Below are 16,165 nucleotides of genomic sequence, written 5' to 3'. Positions count from 1 at the left end.
GCGGATTACAGAGTTAACGGTAGAGTTCTTGGCAATGTGGAGGAGCAGAGAGATCTTGGGGTCTATGTTCATACATCTTTGAAAGTTGCCACTCAAGTGGATAGAGCTGTGAAGAAGGCCTATGGTGTGCTCGCGTTCATTAACAGAGGGATTGAATTTAAGAGCCGTGAGGTGATGATGCAGCTGTACAAAACTTTGGTAAGGCCACATTTGGAGTACTGTGTACAGTTCTGGTCGCCTCATTTTAGGAAGGATGTGGAAGCTCTGGAAAAGTGCAAAGAAGATTTACCAGGATGTTGCCTGGAATGGAGAGGAGGTCTTACGAGGAAAGGTTGAGGGTGCTAGGCCTTTTCTCATTAGAGCGGAGAAGGATGAGGGAGACTTGATAGAGGTTTATAAGATGATCAGGGGAATAGATAGAGTAGACAGTCAGAGACTTTTTCCCCGGGTGGAACAAACCATTATAAGGGGACATAAATTTAAGGTGAAAGGTGGAAGATATAGGAGGGATATCAGAGGTAGGTTCTTTACCCAGAGAGTAGTGGGGGCATGGAATGCACTGCCTGTGGAAGTAGTTGAGTCGGAAACATTAGGGACCTTCAAGCAGCTATTGGATAGGTGCATGGATTACGGTAAAATGATATTTTACCGTGTCTGTACGGAGTCTGCATGTCCTCCCCGTGTCTGCGTGGGTTTCCTCCGGGTGCTCCGGTTTCCTCCCACAGTCCAAAGATGTGCGGGTTAGGTGAATTGGCCAATGATAAATTGCCCTTACTGTCCAAATTGCCCTTGGTGTTGGGTGGAGGTGTTGAGTTTGGGTAGGGTGCTCTTTCCAAGAGCTGGTGCAGACTCAAAGGGCCGAATGGCCTCCTTCTGCACTGTAAATTCAATGATAATCTATGATTAATCTAGGACAAAGGTTCGGCACAACATCGTGGGCCGAAGGGCCTGTTCTGTTCTGTATTTTCTATGTTCTATGTTTAAAAGAGCCAAATTCAACGCTCCAAAAAACTGTCCCATTTTCTGAACAGAGTACCTCCAGAATACCATGCGTACTAAAAGTATGGCGCAACCGGTCAATGGCGGCGGTCGCATGCATCCTGTCTGTGGACTTCCAGCCATTTGGAGTGGGAGTCTGATGCACTATCAATTACGACGAGACAAGAGTAGAATGTAATCAAGGCTTTATTACACAGAGATGTGTGGCCTCCTACAGCAGCTGACGAAATGGCTGCTGTATGGAGAGCACACATATTTATACTCCAACTACTGGGCGGAGCCAGCTGGCAGGGATCTACCTGTAGTACAGGGGCCTTACCATAAAACCCATATATATAGAACATAGAACATAGAACAATACAGCGCAGTACAGGCCCTTCGGCCCACGATGTTGCACCGAAACAAAAGCCATCCAACCTACACTATGCCATCATCATCCATATGTTTATCCAATAAACTTTTAAATGCCCTCAATGTTGGCGAGTTCACCACTGTAGCAGGTAGGGCATTCCACGGCCTCACTACTCTTTGCGTAAAGAACCTACCTCTGACCTCTGTCCTATATCTATTACCCCTCAGTTTAAAGTTATGTCCCCTCGTGCCAGCCATATCCATCCGCTGGAGAAGGCTCTCACTGTCCACCCTATCCAACCCCCTGATCATTTTGTATGCCTCTATTAAGTCTCCTCTTAACCTTCTTCTCTCCAACGAAAACAACCTCAAGTCCATCAGCCTTTCCTCATAAGATTTTCCCTCCATACCAGGCAACATCCTGGTAAATCTCCTCTGCACCCGCTCCAAAGCCTCCACGTCCTTCCTATAATGCGGTGACCAGAACTGTACGCAATACTCCAAATGCGGCCGTACCAGAGTTCTGTACAGCTGCAACATGACCTCCCGACTCCGGAACTCAATCCCTCTACCAATAAAGGCCAACACTCCATAGGCCTTCTTCACAACCCTATCAACCTGGGTGGCAACTTTCAGGGATCTATGTACATGGACACCTAGATCCCTCTGCTCATCCACACTTTCAAGAACTTTACCATTCGCCAAATATTCCGCATTCCTGTTATTCCTTCCAAAGTGAATCACCTCACACTTCTCTACATTAAACTCCATTTGCCACCTCTCGGCCCAGCTCTGCAGCTTATCTATATCCCTCTGTAATCTGCTACATCCTTCCACACTATCGACAACACCACCGACTTTAGTATCGTCTGCAAATTTACTCACCCACCCTTCTGCGCCTTCCTCTAGGTCATTGCTAAAAATTACAAACAACAACGGCCCCAGAACAGATCCTTGTGGTACTCCACTTGTGACTGTACTCCATTCTGAACATTTCCCATCAACCACCACCCTCTGTCTTCTTTCAGCTAGCCAATTTCTGATCCACATCTCTAAATCACCCTCAATCCCCAGCCTCCGTATTTTTTGCAATAGCCTACCGTGGGGAACCTTATCAAACGCTTTGCTGAAATCCATATACACCACATCAACTGCTCTACCCTCGTCTACCTGTTCAGTCACCTTCTCAAAGAACTCAATAAGGTTTGTGAGGCATGACCTACCCTTCACAAAGCTATGCTGACTATCCCTGATCATATTATTCCTATCTAGATGATTATAAATCTTGTCTCTTATAATCCCCTCCAAGACTTTACCCACTACAGACGTGAGGCTCACCGGCCTATAGTTGCCGGGGTTGTCTCTGCTCCCCTTTTTGAACAAAGGGACCACATTTGCTGTCCTCCAGTCCTCTGGCACTATTCCTGTAGCCAATGATGACATAAAAATCAAAGCCAAAGGTCCAGCAATCTCTTCCCTGGCCTCCCATAGAATCCTAGGATAAATCCCATCAGGTCCCGGGGACTTATCTATTTTCAGCCTGTCCAGAATTGCCAACACCTCTTCCCTACGTACCTCAATGCCATCTATTCTATTAGCCTGGGGCTCAGCATTCTCCTCCACGACATTATCTTTTTCCTGAGTGAATACTGACGAAAAATATTCATTTAGTATCTCGCCTATCTCTTCAGACTCCACACACAATTTCCCATCCCTGTCCTTGACTGGTCCTACTCTTTCCCTAGTCATTCGCTTATTCCTGACATACCTATAGAAAGCTTTTGGGTTTTCCTTGATCCTTCCTGCCAAATACTTCTCATGTCCCCTCCTTGCTCGTCTTAGCTCTCTCTTTAGATCCTTCCTCGCTACCTTGTAACTATCCATCGCCCCAACCGAAACTTCACACTTCATCTTCACATAGGCCTCCTTCTTCCTCTTAACAAGAGATTCCACTTCCTTGGTAAACCACGGTTCCCTCGCTCGACGCCTTCCTCCCTGTCTGACCGGTACATACTTATCAAGAACACGCAGTAGCTGATCCTTGAACAAGCCCCACTTATCCAGTGTGCCCAACACTTGCAGCCTACTTCTCCACCTTATCCCCCCCAAGTCACGTCTAATGGCATCATAATTGCCCTTCCCCCAGCTATAACTCTTGCACTGCGGTGTATACTTATCCCTTTCCATCATTAACGTAAACGTCACCGAATTGTGGTCACTGTCCCCAAAGTGCTCTCCTACCTCCAAATCCAACACCTGGCCTGGTTCATTACCCAAAACCAAATCCAACGTGGCCTCGCCTCTTGTTGGCCTGTCAACATATTGTTTCAGGAAACCCTCCTGCGCACACTGTACAAAAAACGACCCATCTATTGTACTCGAACTATATCTTTTCCAGTCAATATTTGGAAAGTTAAAATCTCCCATAATAACTACCCTGTTACTTTCGCTCATATCCAGAATCATCTTCGCCATCCTTTCCTCTACATCCCTAGAACTATTAGGAGGCCTATAAAAACTCCCAACAGGGTGACCTCTCCTTTCCTGTTTCTAACTTCAGCCCATACTACCTCGGCAGAAGAGTCCCCATCTAGCATCCTCTCCGCCACCGTAATACTGCTCTTGACTAGCAGCGCCACACCTCCCCCTCTTTTGCCTCCTTCTCTGAGCTTACTAAAACACCTAAACCCCGGAACCTGCAACATCCATTCCTGTCCCTGCTCTATCCATGTCTCCGAAATGGCCACAACATCGAAGTCCCAGGTACCAACCCACGCTGCCAGTTCCCCTACCTTGTTTCGTATACTCCTGGCATTGAAGTAGACACACTTCAAACCACCTACCTGAACACTGGCCCCCTCCTGCGATGTCAAATCTGTGCTCCTGACCTCTATACTCTCATTCTCCCTTACCCTAAAACTACAATCCAGGTTCCCATGCCCCTGCTGCATTAGTTTAAACCCCCCCAAAGAGCACTAACAAATCTCCCCCCCAGGATATTTGTGCCCCTCGGGTTCAGATGTAGACCATCCTGTCTGTCGAGGTCCCACCTTCCCCAGAAAGAGCCCCAGTTATCCAAAAATCTGAATCCCTCCCGCCTGCACCATCCCTGTAGCCACGTGTTTAAATGCTCTCTCTCCTTATTCCTCATCTCACTATCACGTGGCACGGGCAACAACCCAGAGATAACAACTCTGTTTGTTCTAGTTCTGAGCTTCCATCCTAGCTCCCTGAAAGCCTGCCTGACATCCTTGTCCCCTTTCCTACCTATGTCGTTGGTGCCAATGTGGACCACGACTTGGGGCTGCTCCCCCTCCCCCCTAAGGACCCGGAAAACACGATCCGAGACATCACGTACCCTTGCACCTGGGAGGCAACATACCAAACGTGAGTCTCTCACGCTCCCACAAAATCTCCTATCTGTGCCCCTGACTATAGAGTCCCCAATTACTAATGCTCTGCTCCTCTCCCCCCTTCCCTTCTGAGCAACAGGGACAGACTCCGTGCCAGAGGCCCGTACCCCATGGCTTACCCCTGGTAAGTCCCCCCCCCCACAAGTATCCAAAGCGGTATACTTGTTTCTCAGGGGAACGACCGCAGGGGATCCCTGCACTGACTGTTTTTTCCCAGTCCCTCTTACAGTTACCCACCTATCTCCAATCTTTGGTGTAACTAATTCCCTGAAGCTGCTATCTATGACCCCCTCTGCCTCCCGAATGATCTGAAGTTCTTCCAACTCCAGCTCCAGTTCCCTAACTCGGTCTTGGAGGAGCTGGAGATGGCAGCACTTCCTGCAGGTAAAATCAGCAGGGACACTAACTGCATCCCTCACCTCAAACATCCTGCAGGAGGAACATTGCACTCCCTTCCCTGCCATTCCTCTAACTTTCTACCAAGATCTGGCTAAAAAATAATAATAATATAATAAAATATGGTACTTACCTCAGACCAATGGGTTTTATTATTAGGTTAGAGGAGGAGGGCGGGTGGGAGACACTACACGTGTAGTGTCTCGGGTTTCCTCTCCACCAGAATTTATTGGGGAGGGTCTTCCCAGACGTCCGCGGGTCGACTTCCTGTTCCCGCCTAAAAAACTAATTTAAAATAATAAAAAAAAATTCTCAGCTCCTGCTGAAATTGACTAACCAGCCAGCTGTTCTCACGCCGCCGAAATCGACTGGCCTGCCCCTGCAAAGACAAGTGCTTTTAAAGGTTGACTTACCTCCCAGCAACCTCCTTCCGCAATGCTCCCGCTGAAACTGACTCACCACTCACCAGCTGTTCCCCCGCCGAAATCGACTGGCCTGCCCCTGCAAAGACAAGTGCTTTTAAAGGTTGACTTACCTCCCAGCAACCTCCTTCCGCAATGCTCCCGCTGAAACTGACTCACCACTCACCAGCTGTTCTCCCGCCGAAATCGACTGGCCTGCCCCTGCAAAGACAAGTGCTTTTAAAGGTTGACTTACCTCCCAGCAACCTCCTTCCGCAATGCTCCCGCTGAAACTGACTCACCACTCACCTGCTGTTCTCACGCCGCCGAAATCGACTGGCCTGCCCCTGCAAAGACAAGTGCTTTTATAGGTTGACTTACCTCCCAGCAACCTCCTTCCGCAATGCTCCCGCTGAAACTGACTCACCACTCACCAGCTGTTCTCCCGCCGAAATCGACTGGCCTGCCCCTGCAAAGACAAGTGCTTTTAAAGGTTGACTTACCTCCCAGCAACCTCCTTCCGCAATGCTCCCGCTGAAACTGACTCACCACTCACCAGCTGTTCTCACGCCGAAATCGACTGGCCTGCCCCTGCAAAGACAAGTGCTTTTAAAGGTTGACTTACCTCCCAGCAACCTCCTTCCGCAATGCTCCCGCTGAAACTGACTCACCACTCACCAGCTGTTCTCACGCCGCCGAAATCGACTGGCCTGCCCCTGCAAAGACAAGTGCTTTTAAAGGTTGACTTACCTCCCAGCAACCTCCTTCCGCAATGCTCCCGCTGAAACTGACTCACCACTCACCAGCTGTTCTCCCGCCGAAATCGACTGGCCTGCCCCTGCAAAGACAAGTGCTTTTAAAGGTTGACTTACCTCCCAGCAACCTCCTTCCGCAATGCTCCCGCTGAAACTGACTCACTACTCACCAGCTGTTCTCACGCCGCCGAAATCGACTGGCCTGCCCCTATATATACAGTATAATACATCAGTGGTGACTACCACAGAATCCATGATGAGCAGGAACATCACCCCTTGGAAGGGGCCTGTAAAATCTAGATGGAGGCAGGCCCAAGGGTGACCTGGCTGTTCCCAGAGGTGGAGTGATGCCCCTGACGGCAACTTCTGGTGCTCCTGGCACGGTACACAACATTTGGTCAACCGTTTGATGTCGGTGTCGATCCTGGGCCATTTGTTGTAGCTGATGGCCAACATCTTCATTTTTGACACCACAGGGTGTCCGTTGTAGAGGTACTGCAAGTGTGGGCCGTGCCCATGGTCCAGAACCACCACCTGAGTCCCCCAAAGGAATACACTGTCTTCTACGCTCAGCTCGTAGATTTTGGCCTTGGATGCCTTCAAAACACCAAAGCAGCAAAGCCCGGTGCTGGGCCCCATACTGGATAATGAGGCAGGTGCGGGACAGTGGCGCGTCCATCTGGGTCCAACTGCGGATGCGCAATACTGTGACCGGTGAAGAATCCATAAAATGGTCGAGAGGGTACCGCTCTCCGAGAGGATGCACAGCCCAGATTGAGGACCTCCATGCCCTGCAAGTCTTACATGCCCTGCTCTGCGTTTTCCAGCAATAGGGCTATCTCTATGTCCCTTTTTAGGTCCAGTTGGGCCTCAGCAAGTAGTTTCCACTGGGGTGCCGCTTTAAGGATACCCCAGACCAGTCTTTCCTGTAACACCTCTGAAAGGGTGACTCCATATTTGCAAAACTCTGCGAGCTTCCAGAGGGGTGCCAAAAATTCTGACATGGAATCCCCAGGGTTCGCTCAGCCGTATTAAAGTGGTAGCGCTGGACAATAACGGACAGTCTAGGGTTGAAGTGCTGCCCTACCAAGGAGACCAAGTCCACAAATGACTTCTAGTCTGGGGCAGCGGGTTACGTCAAGTTTTTAATGATGTTGAAGGTGGGCACACCACAAGCCATTACCAGGATAACGGTTTGGCACTCATCCCTGACAATGGCAGTCGCTCGAGAAAAATAGTGCATGCGTTTGATATACTACAACCAATCATTGGTACCTGCATCGAACGCCTCAAGCTTCCCAAAGTGTGGCATGTTGGCAGCCAATGAAGCAACTTCCATAGGCCTACGGACAGGTGGCTGAGTACTTTGGAAAGGCGCCATCTGCATCCCCATTCCATCCTCGACGCCGGTGTTAGATCCAAAGAAGCGACCACACAGGAACGTAAAGGAAACAAAGATTTATTGAATATAGAACAAACCTCAATACACCACCACTCTTCGAAGGGACTCCAGTGACTGGCCCACACCCGGGCTGGGGTATTTATGTCCAGATTTGTTCCCCGCTAATGAGGGAGCTCTGCTCTCATATAGGTTAGAACAATTTGACAATGTACAGAATCACAGAATTTTTACAGAGCAGAATGAGGTTGTTTGGCCAATTGAGTCTGCACTAGCACCAGTGCCTTAACCCTGTAACCTTGTACATTCTTCCTTTTCAGGTAGCAATCCAATTCTCTTTTGAATACTGTGGTAATACCAGGTATTGCGGTACCTGAGAGGTGGATGACCATTGGTTAGACCCAGGAGTCTACCATTGGCTGATGTACATAGCTCTGCCCTGAGAGGCGGAGTATAAGAACCGATGCCATCCCAGCAGCCTTCACTTTCTGTATCGAAGCTGCTGGGGAAGAGTTCTAGCAGATTAAAGCCTATTAGTTATGACTCACCTTGTCTCGAGAGTAATTGATTGCGCATCAATTTAATCTGGTACAACTTCAGTGAAAGGATGGATCTCCATATCAAACCGGAGTGCCTTCAGCTCAGCCCCCACGCGGAAACTCTGCTGCTATTTTCAAACATTGGCTGGCGTGCTTTAAGGGCTACCTCGACACGGCTGCCGACACCCCCACGGAAAGACAAAAGATGCATCTCCTACGCTCACAGGTCAGCCCTGGGATCTACCCTCTTATCGAAGAGGCGCCGAATTATGCTGCCGCGATCGAGCTGCTAGAAGGACATTATATCCGCCCAGTGAACCAGGTCTACGCTCGTCACCTGCTGGCGACTAGGAGGCAAAGCCCCGAGGAAACGTTGGAAGACTTCTACCGGGCACTGCTGGTGCTGGGCCGAAACTGTGGCTGCCCGCCAGTTTCGGGGAACGAGCACACGGAACTTTTGATCAGGGATGCTTTCGTGGCAGGTATGACCTCCCCCGATATCCGCCGAAGGCTCCTAGAAATGGACACTCTGGGACTTGCAGAGGCACGGGCCCTGGCGGGGTCCATGGACGTTGCATATAAAAACGCGCTGTTCTTTGCTCCCGATCGCGCGGCGGCCCCCTGGGCTGCGTGGCACCCCGTAGCGGCAGCCCCTCAGACCTTTCCCCTGACCCCGCAAGCCTGCACGGCAAGACAGCCCGCTACCGCCGCCGGACACCGCTGTTTCGGCTGCGGGCAGGCGAATCATCCCCGCCCGCGCTGCCCGGCCCGCACCACCACCTGCAAAGGGTGCAGCAAGAAGGGCCACTATGTGGGGGTCTGCCAGGCCCGCGCCGTGGCCGCGGTCTCCAGCGACTATCGGCAACCCCCCTTTCAGGCCCCGACCACCCAGCGCTCACCGCCACCCCTATATCCTAAGGTCACGTGCGACCCACGGGCGCGGCCATTTTGCTCCACGGACACCACCCTGGACGGGTGGGCGCCGCCATTTTGTCCCTCACCGCCGCCATCTTCTTCATCCCCAGACACCATGTGCGACCCATGGGTGACGCCATCTTGGATGGGTCCCCAGCACAGCCGACTACATGCTGCCCATTACTTCAGCTGGCCTCGGTGGCCTCGGTGACTCTGGACTAGAGTCGGCCCCGGATGCTTGCGAAAGCTACAACGACGATCTCCATTAACGGCCACGAGATGGCATGCCTGATTGACTCTGGGAGCACGGAAAGCTTTGTTCACCCTGACACGGTAAGGCGCTGTTCTCTTGTCACCCATCCCGTAAATCAAAGGATCTCTCTGGCCTCTGGGTCACACGCGGTGGAGATAAAGGGGTTCTGCCTGGCGAACCTCACTGTCCAAGGCAGGGAATTCCACAATTTCCGCCTGTACGTCCTGCCGCACCTCTGCGCAGCCACCCTCCTTGGGCTGGATTTCCAGTGCCATCTGCAAAGCCTGACTTTTAAATTCGGTGGCCCTATACTCCCTCTTACTGTCTGCGGCCTCGCGACCGTTAAGGTCGACCCGCCTTCCCTGTTTGCGAACCTCACCCCAGATTGCAAACCCGTCGCCACCAGGAGCAGACGGTACAGTGCCCAGGACCGGACCTTTATCAGGTCGGAGGTCCAGAGGCTGCTGAGGGAAGGGGTCATCGAAGCGAGCAACAGTCCCTGGAGAGCTCAAGTAGTGGTGGTAAAGACCGGGGAGAAACATAGGATGGTCATTGACTACAGTCAGACCATCAACAGGTTTACGCAGCTGGATGCGTACCCCCTCCCCCGTATAGCCGACCTAGTAAACAGGATTGCGCAATACAAGGTTTTCTCCACGGTGGATCTCAAGTCTGCCTACCACCAGCTACCCCTCCGTAATGGTGACCGCCAGTACACTGCCTTCGAAGCAGACGGGCGGCTCTATCACCTTTTAAGGGTTCCCTTCGGTGTCACGAACGGGGTCTCGGTCTTCCAGCGTGAGATGGACTGAATGGTTGACCGATACGGCTTACGCGCAATGATCCCGTATCTGGATAACATTACCATCTGCGGCCATGACCAGCAGGACCATGACACCAACCTCCGCAAATTTCTCCAGACCGCGAAAATCCTTAATCTGACATACAATAAGGATAATAGCGTGTTTAGCACCGACCGTCTAGCCATTCTAGGCTACGTATTGCGAAGTGGAGTCATAGGCCCCAACCCCGAGCGCATACGCCCCCTCATGGAGTTCCCCCTCCCTCACTGCCCCAAGGCCCTAAAGCGCTGCCTCGGTTCCTTCAGCTATTATGCACAGTGGGTCCCCAATTACGCAGACAAGGCTCGGCCCCTGATCCAGTCCACAACCTTCCCCCTGTCGACGGAGGCCCGCCAGGCCTTCAGCCGCATCAAAGCAGACATTGCAAAAGCCACAATGTGCGCCATCGACGAGCCCCTCCCCTTCCAGGTCGAGAGCGATGCGTCTGACGTAGCTCTGGCGGCCACCCTCAACCAAGCGTCAGGCCCGTGGCTTTCTTCTCCCGTACTCTCCATGCTTCCGAAATTTGCCACTCCTCGATCGAAAAGGAGGCCCAGGCCATAGTAGAAGCTGTGCGACACTGGAGGCATTACCTGGCCGGCAGGAGATTCACTCTCCTCACGGACCAACAGTTGGTTGCCTTCATGTTCGATAATGCACAGTGGGGCAAGATTAAGAACGACAAGATCTTGCGGTGGAGGATAGAACTCTCCATCTACAATTACGAGATCTTGTAACGTCCGGGGAAGCTGAACGAGCCTCCTGACGCCCTGTCACGCGGCACTTGTGCCACCGCACAAGTGGACCGCCTCCGATCCCTCCATGAGGACCTCTGCCACCTGGGGGTCACTCGTTTTTTTCATTTTATCAAGACCCGCAACCTGCCCTACTCCATCGAGGAGGTCAGGACCGTCACCAGGGACTGCCAAATCTGCGCGGAGTGCAAACCGCACTTCTACTGGCCAGAGATGGCGCACCTGATAAAGGCTTCCCGTCCCTTTGAACGCCTCAGCATGGACTTCAAAGGCCCCCTCCACTCCACTGACCGCAACACGTATTTCCTGAACGTGATTGACGAGTACTCCCGGTTCCCATTCGCCATCCCCTGCCCAGACATGACCACAACCACCGTCATCAAGGCCCTCCAGGGTATCTTTACACTGTTCGGTTTCCCCGCATACATTCACAGTGATAGGGGGTCCTCCTTTATGAGTGACGAACTGCGTCAATTCCTGCTCAGCAAGGGCATCGCCTCGAGCAGAACGACAAGTTACAACCCCCGGGGAAAGGGGCAGGTGGAGAGGGAATGAAATGAATGAATGAAAATCGCTTATTGTCACAAGTAGGCTTCAATGAAGTTACTGTGAAAAGCCCCCTAGTCGCCACATTCCGGCGCCTGTTCGGGGAGGCTGTTACGGGAATTGAACCGTGCTGCTGGCCTGCCTTGGTCTGCTTTCAAAGCCAGCGATTTAGCCCTTTGCTAAACAGCCCCCTACAGGAACGGTATGGAAGACCATCCTGCTGGCCCTTCGGCCCAGGAATCCCCCAGTCTCCCGCTGGCAGGAAGTCCTCCCGGTGGCCCTCCACTCCATCCGGTCACTGCTCTGTACAACCACGAATCAGACACCTCACGAATGTCTCCTTGTTTTCCCCAGGAAGTCCTCCTCCGGGACCTCGCTCCCAACCTGGCTAGCGACACCCGGACCCGTCCTGCTTCGGAAACATGTGAGGGCGCACAAGTCGGACCCGTTGGTCGAGAGGGTCCACCTGCTGCACGCCAACCCCCAGTACGCCTACGTAGCGTTCCCTGATGGCCGCCAAGACACGGTCTCCCTTCGGGACCTGGCACCCACCGGAGCCCCACGCGCACCCGCACCATTGCCCCCACCCCCACCCTCCCCACAGCACCTAACTGGAGTGTCAGTACTCCCGCCGCTCCTGCCTAGGTCCGAACACACACCAGCGCCCCCTACAGGCGCCTTCCCTCCCCTGTCCACCTTTTGCCCCAACAGCGCCACCTAGGGGCTAGGGGTGACGAAGCTGTCTGTGAGGACGACATCACGGTCCCGGAGTCGAAACCGCCGGGACCCCCATCAGAATCACCGCCGAAGCCCAGACGCTCCAGAAGGAAGACCAGGCCACCCGATCGACTGATTGCTGCACTATGAACACTTTGTTATTACCCTCGACATCACGATACCTCCATACCTGGTCATACCATGCGAAAGGCGACTATTAACGCTGGCCATCACCCCGCCGGTATTGCGGTACCTGTGTGGTGGATGACCATTGGTTAGACCCAGGAGTCTATCATTGGCTGATGTACATAGCTCCGCCCTGAGAGGCGGAGTATAATAACCAATGCCGTCCCAGCAGCCTTCACTTTCTGTATCGAAGCTGCTGGGGAACAGTTCTAGCAGATTAAAGCCTATTAGTTATGCCTCACCTTGTCTTGAGAGTAATTGATTGCGCATCAAATACCTCAATTAAACCTGCTCCACTACCCGCTCTGGAAATTTGTTTCAGACTCCAACTACCCTCTGGATGAAAAAAACTTTCTTCACATAGACTAATGGCAACTAATTTCTGATTGAGTATCTTGAACTGCCAATGATAACTTCAGCTACTGTTTGGAAACCTCACCCGTCCAATTGGACAGTTAATCCAACAATTACGCCACATAATGCTTGAAAATGATTTATTTGTATGTATTCACGCGTTAGATATCCAGTCTATAACCAGGCCATTTCTGACTTATGTCCAACCATTGCCAATATGAATATGTGAACAATTCCTTTGAGGGAAAAAATCACTGTAACTGGACTCCAACGTATCCAGCATTAAACCTAGCTACGAGCATAGCTGGGAAGTCAACATGTGTGAAGAAGATGCCCACGGGAATTTTACACTCCCGGCCCTGAGCCAGTGAATGAGAGTTGAGCACATCCCCTGGAGCTTAGTCCACGATGAAGGCTAGTCTGCTGGCAAGTTTGCAATGCCATTTTGAATGCTTAAAGTGCCTTGATGCTTGTCAATCAAAATCTTACTTTCATACTAAATTCAGAACACTCGTACAGAAACAGGTGGATGTAAAAATCCCATGGCACCATGTCAAAGAAAAGTAGAGGAATTATCCTCGATGTCTTGGCTAACATTTATTTACAACCAACCCCCACTAACACAGATTATCTGGTCATTATCACATTGCAGTTTGTAGTAGTTTACTGTGCACAATTTAGCTGCCACATTTCCTATATTGCAACAGTGACTAAGCTTCTGAAAGTACTTCATTGGCTGTAAAATGCTTTGGGACATTCCTGTGATCATGAAAGGCACTACGTAAATGCAAGTCTTTCATTAATTTTAATTTGCACATAATTATTGACACACCGGCAGCTTCAGCATTCGCATGGACAAACACTGGGCCGCCACGCTTTAAACAATGCTTCAACTATACAACTCAGTCCAATTATGTCTCGGTGATTGAACTTTAATTGATGTCATTACAGACAGTGTGGAGCTGTTAACAATGTTCTGCTCACCAGTTCTAATTCAGAGTGAGTTAGCCAATTGATATTAATAATCCGTCGGTTTTAATAGTTGATTTGCTCACCACTTGGCAATCGATTTGCTGAGGTCATTGTTAACTCATTTTTATTTGTGGCCCCACGTAGTGCTGCTCTCAGCAGGTTGATTATCTGTATCCAGACCTCGGTATTTTGTTGTGCTGCTGTTGATCATTAATAACAGCATTCCCACTTTGTGCCAACACCTGGTGCAGAACTGAGTAAATGGAGTGCCGTTTGTTTTCTGGGAGTCTTAGATATTCAGAAAGGTCCTATAAGCAGTCCAAATACTATTCCAATTCATAAGTCTTTAATTCCAGTGAAACAATGTAAGGAGCTAGATACTGGAATAAATGTACAATGCTGAGGCCGCCATAACTGCCGGTATACCACAGTATTATGATGCACCTAGTTACCCTTTTATCATCTCTCACCATCCTTCAAAGCTGGTAGGTTCACATTGCTAAATAGAATGCAAGAGATTGACCTTATTGTAGAAAACCAGGGTGATGAAATTGAGAGTAATGCCAATTGAAGCAATTGGAAATGAGTACCGGGGGTGGGATTCTCTCAGCCCGGGGGCGGGCTGGCGAATCCCCGCGACCGGGCCACGCCGCCCCGACGCCGACATGCGATTCTCCGCAGAGTGGCGAATCGGCGTGGTGTATGGCGTGGCGCCGGTCGTGGGCCGCTCTACGCGCTGGCGCGGCGCCGGTCGTGGGCCCCTCTACGCGCTGGCCCGCCGAGCGGCCGTCGTGGAAACACTGAGTCCCGCCAGCACTATCCATACCTTCTCTCAAGCGGCAGGAACTCAGCGTGGAAGGTTCGGGTGGTGGCCTGTGGCGGGAGAGGGGGGGGCGCCGACCCCTGGGGGGGGCCTCCGTTGCAGCCTGGCCTGCGATCGGGGCCCACCGATCGGCGGGCCGGCCTCTCTGGCTGGGGACCTCTTTTCCTACGCGCCGGCCCCTGTAATCCTGCACCATGTTGCATCCGGGCCGGTGCATTGAAGGAGGCCACTGCACATGCCCCCTGTAGGGGCCAGAAATAGTCCTGGCAGTGGACCGTTCACGCCGTCGTAAAACGCGACGGTGTTTACGACAGCGTGGACACTCTGCCTCGGGATGAGAGAATCCCGACCCGGATTTCCCCCTAAGTTAAACTGGAAGAACTACGGGCGGGATTCTCCATTCCCCGATGTCGATTTCGTAATCGGTGATCGGGCAGAGAATCCCTTTTTATGACTGAATCGGGGGCGGTGCTTGTTTTCGGATGCTCCTCCCCCTGTAAAACGGCATTACCTGAAGGCCCACCCCTGACGCTCCGCCCTCAATGGGCCGAGTTCACGACGGTGTGGTTCACTTAAGTTCTCAGTTTTCATGAAACAGTTTTGGGGGGGGGTTAGACGTGCTGCTGACCTGGTTTTGGGGGGGGGTGCTTCGGCGAAGGCTGTGGGGAACTCCGGGGCTGTCCAGGGGGCGGCCAGGGGGGACACTATCTGGCAATTTGGGTCCGCGTGTGACCGGCGCCATGTTGTACGGCGCGACTGCTGCAGGTCGTCACCGTGCACATGCAAGGCCACGTACCCTCCAATTATCCGGCCGTTTATTTTGTAAAGGCTGTGTGTTTTATGTGGCGTGGCTGCTAACCCCTCACTGGTCGGAGGGTCAGTGCTGGGGTCTCACCAATTTTTTCATCGTAGAACTAGACACTTCCTTCAGACATAGCCTCAAAATCGGAGAATCCAGCCCGACATGTTCCAGACTGCACTGCATTGCTAATAATCCTGATGCCACTCGCTCACTGCTAAGTATATGCTGGTTATTGCAAAATCTGTGAGCAAACTTTACATTTTGCAGGAGACTTTAGCATCCACAGGTCAAGTACCTTGATTTCTGTTGACAAAATACTGTGATGACAAAATAAAATTAAAGGACAAACACATATTGCACTTTTCAACTACATGCATTTACATAGCCGCTTTCATGTGGAAAAGTATTTCAAAGTGCTTCAGAGGTTTATTATAAATAAATGGATGCTGAACCAAAGAGGGAAGGTGACGAAAAACCCAACCAAACAAGTAAGTCTTAAAGAAGGCCTTGAAAGAGGAGAGTGGAGGCAGAGTGCGATCATCAGGGAATTCCTGGAGCTTATGTAGAAATAGGCACAGGCAAAGGAATTTAAATACAAGGATCAGAATTTTAAATTGGATACATGTGAGCAGTTGTTCCAGAAATTCAATTGGGTTTGTCAGACATTACAAATCCAGGTTGGCTCTCTCTGATCAGCGGAAAATATTCAAGGTGTTCAGTGACATTCACATACCAAGAATGAATATA

The sequence above is a fragment of the Scyliorhinus torazame genome, chromosome 15 (assembly GCF_047496885.1).
Source record: "Scyliorhinus torazame isolate Kashiwa2021f chromosome 15, sScyTor2.1, whole genome shotgun sequence".
Taxonomy (NCBI): Eukaryota; Metazoa; Chordata; class Chondrichthyes; order Carcharhiniformes; family Scyliorhinidae; genus Scyliorhinus; species Scyliorhinus torazame.
The sequence above is the reverse complement of the archived record's forward strand: the minus strand, read 5'-3'. Positions refer to the sequence as shown.